Here is a 4,021-nt window from a genome sequence, read left to right on the forward strand (position 1 = left end):
GTTCTTGAGGGTGGGCCGTTCAACATCTGACACTTACGAAATAGTTGACAATGATAACAATGCTGTCAATCTACGAAACTGGAAGTGTTCTTGCAAAAAATGGGAAGTCCATGGCCTCCCATGCAAGCATGCATGTGCTTGGCGATCATGCAAATAGATACGAACATGCACGTTATGTGGCGATTACTTCATAGTGGAATGGTACCCTGCATGCGTATGATGAACCTATATACCCAATCCCACGATCATGTAACGCATTTGATCATAGCGGATTGAACTATTGAACTAGTGTTTTTGTGTAATATGTACATTCATAAGGTTTTCGGAATGTTTAATATGATATATATATATATATATATATATATATATTTTTTTGTTTAAATCTTATATTCTAAAGAATGGTGCTAACATCAAAGGGTTTTTGTCTGTAATGCTTATTTTTAAGGAAAGCAACAAATGAAGGTAAAATATAAGTTTTGTCTCATAAGTGGTTTAATGTTTATTATACATACGTACGTGTGAAAATATATAAGGTTTATATGTGTTGTTAGTCGTTTTTCAGTGTATTATATTGGTGTTTCTATGTATTATATGCTTTTTGTTTTTTTGCTTTTCATTTGACTTCACATTCGCAATTTCAAAAATCCTACAAACATCTCGAAAAGTTTGATGGAACACAATTAAATCCAAAAACTTAAAGTTTGACGAGACACAAGTATCATTGGAGTACAACAACATCAGACGGAACCTCCTCGGTGTATTGCACAGCGTCGACTTCAGTGACCGGTTTCCCTGCGTCTTCCTCAGCTTCCTTCTATTATTCTATCTCAATGGCGCCGGTCTCCTCCATTCCTACAGGTTTGGCATCCACCTGGGTGTGCGCTTCCACAACATCAATCTGTTTTTTAGTCTCTTGGATAGCGTCATCGTTATTTCCCCCCTGGGTCGGGTCGTCACCCCCTTAGTCGTTCACTACAGTAGTGTCCTGGGGTTTCTATTCCAGCGTGATGTCCTTTGCTGCATCTTCGGTTATAATACTTTTTTTCGAATGTCATCTACTAGGATTCATGCGACGTATTGAAACTGTAGGAATGGGACTTCCGCTAGCAGGACGTCGAGCATTTCATTGTCCAAGATTTGCTCCATGAAACGCATTAGGGAAGACTCGGGCGTCTACACTCACCGGATGCTTGTTGCGAGCGAGGAACGGACATGGATCATCGGTAGGTGCTTAAACAGGTTTCAGTCTGTGTTAACCTCAAGAGAAAGACAAACATTGCTAGCATTCATTTAACAATATTGTATATTAAACATTAGAATTGTTGTCCATGAGGAATTGTTGTATGGATTTAACTTACCATTTTGATAGCATCGACGATCGTATGTCGGCGATTGAAAGGAAGAGTAATGCATATATATCTACCCTACAATGTCAAGGACAACCAGATGGTAATGCCCATGAAGGACGATGGGCATAAGAATCAACTCCTTATTCTTGTGGCCGAAGATGACATCCTCCATCATGCAATGTGCCTAATCGGCGGCGTATTCCGACTTCCACATTGCAAGCGCCCGGCAAAATGATAATTGCGTGCCTCCTATGCGCATTGGGATTTGTTAACAACTCCTCACGCAACATTTGGACTAGGATGGTGTCCACATCATTGGGCACATGTTCCTTCCCTTCAAGCGAGACGAAGAGATTGTGGCAGGTTGTAAACCCATACTCATCCCTTCATATGACAGATCTGTGACATAAACACAAGCACTAAGGTCAAACTTGATCTCTATATATTACAGGAAATAAAAACTATTACACAATAGCTACAAACATTACATAGAAACCTATATAGTTTACACATGATGAAGATTTTGTTACACAGAAATATATATACGGAAACGACATATCTAAATTATGTACATAAGAAAGAGGAAGTTACCTATCGAGCGAATGTTTAGGTAGAGATCAAGTCGCGACTTTTTCAAGTTGTTTTCGACCTTGTGAAGCCGGGTATGTCTTCTTCCTTGGCATGAAATCAGCCTTAGCTAGGATTGGTAACTCAGTGTACGGCCGCGTTTCCGACTTATGCTCGTACAATAAGATCACAAGTTGTTCTTTGTTATTCTTTCTGATACTTTTCCCAACTGAAAGTGTTTCAAGGGAGATTATCAATGGCTCGCATGGTGCAGGGAATATGTCGTCCGACTCCTCAGACAACTGTGCCACTAGGGGGCAAGCTTTTGTGCGAGGGTCATCGATGACCGGCCTCTCCTCAAGGCCATTTCTTTTTGCTGTACTGGGAGTATGTCATCCTGTTCCTCGGACGACTGTGCCCAAGGCGGGCCATTCTTCTTGGGGGCGCCCTCGATGACCGGCTTCTCCTTAGGGGCATTTTCCTTGGCTGGGGCTTCGCTCGTGGTGTCCTTTTCAGTGGGGGCCCTCTTTACAAGGACCTTCTCAGTGGGACTTTTCTGTGGACCCCATGGGTTGTAGCTTTTCCTTCTACAGCGGCCGGTGACGGATCTCCTTCAATCACTTGTTCACCTTCTAACGTGACCGCCGGCCCTGCTCCTAAACTTCTGCTAAACCTTCTATTAGCACCGCATGATCTGGGTACTCAGCCTCAGTCGCCGCCACAGGGATTGACTTGTCAGCGCTGTGCTGTCCAACATTCTTCTGTGTAACCCTTTTGAAAGGTATACCTAACTGAGGACGGGTACAAGAAGGAGGCTAACGGACGATGTCTTCATGACGATTCACTACATCTTCAATCGGCGTCGTCCGCTCATTGGGACCGTCTCGCCTAGCATCTTTATCTTCGCGTTCGTACATACGGGCGCATAGCAGCTCTGTCAGGCCTGTCGGTCACCGACTGCCACCAAGACCTTTTTGGGAGATTGATTTCAGGGGAATGATCCCTACCTTGTTTTCCGACAGCTCGTCAGCTTCTCTTCTTGGGATCCTTTTCTCCTTCTTCCACTAATAGGCCTGCTTTTTTCTTTGTTGATCTCCTCAGAGGGGAATGCCGTCGGGCCTTCTTTTTTAAGTCACCCAATTAGGACGACCTCATATAAGTTTCCTTGGCCTTTCCTGTTCCACGGCCAACAAGTGTAATTTCCTCATCATTGGCTAGGACAAGAGCATAGAACTGCAAAGGAAATAAGAGATAAGATGTCAGCCTAATATTATAGTACATTAAACATTAATATTACACAGAACGGCATGATATTACACATAAAGCTAGTATATTAAACACTACTAGAGTATATTACACAGGAATAAAGTATATTACACCGAACAAGAAATATCTTAAACATGAAGTTAATATATTATACAATAAACAAGAATATCACACAGTAATAATAATGACAAATTAGACAGACAGTATACGGGGTATCTGACCAACAAATTAGACAGCTTGAACATTACACAAGATTAAAAGAAAACCTCACCTCTTTCCCTTCCAGGGATTTTAAAAGTGGATCGATTGATAACGCCTTGATGAATGTACTCTCGTCATGACACAGTATATGGTGTGTCCAATCAACGCCTTTCTTCTTCACGATTCCGATCACCTCGTACAACTAGATAATGAGGGAGATTAAGCACCCTTTCAGGTATCCAGCATTGTGGTATTTTCCTTGACAGCGCAGCTACACCCGTACTGCCGTTTTGTGGAGATCGTCCGTTAGCCACCTATAAATGGCATGCGCCCAGGCATAGTTATCGATAGTCTCCAGATAGTCCTCATACCTGGCCACGAAGGTGGGCGCATTGAGGGAGGTGTTCGGGAAGAAGACGGTTGTCATGAAGAACACGACGAGGAGCTTCACGAAAGTCTCCTCCGTTCTAAACTTCCCTCTAACAAGTCTGAACAGGTTATCGTTGATGGCATCAAGATGCCGATTGTGCATTTTGTTCAGGTAGGCAAGCTCAAATTCAGATGAAACCCCTTCCTCCTCGTGCTTGAAGGAGACAATCTCTCCTGCGCAAGGGACGTTGATAAGTGCTTTTGTGATA

Source organism: Dioscorea cayenensis, chromosome 16 (genome assembly GCF_009730915.1).
Source record: "Dioscorea cayenensis subsp. rotundata cultivar TDr96_F1 chromosome 16, TDr96_F1_v2_PseudoChromosome.rev07_lg8_w22 25.fasta, whole genome shotgun sequence".
Taxonomy (NCBI): Eukaryota; Viridiplantae; Streptophyta; class Magnoliopsida; order Dioscoreales; family Dioscoreaceae; genus Dioscorea; species Dioscorea cayenensis.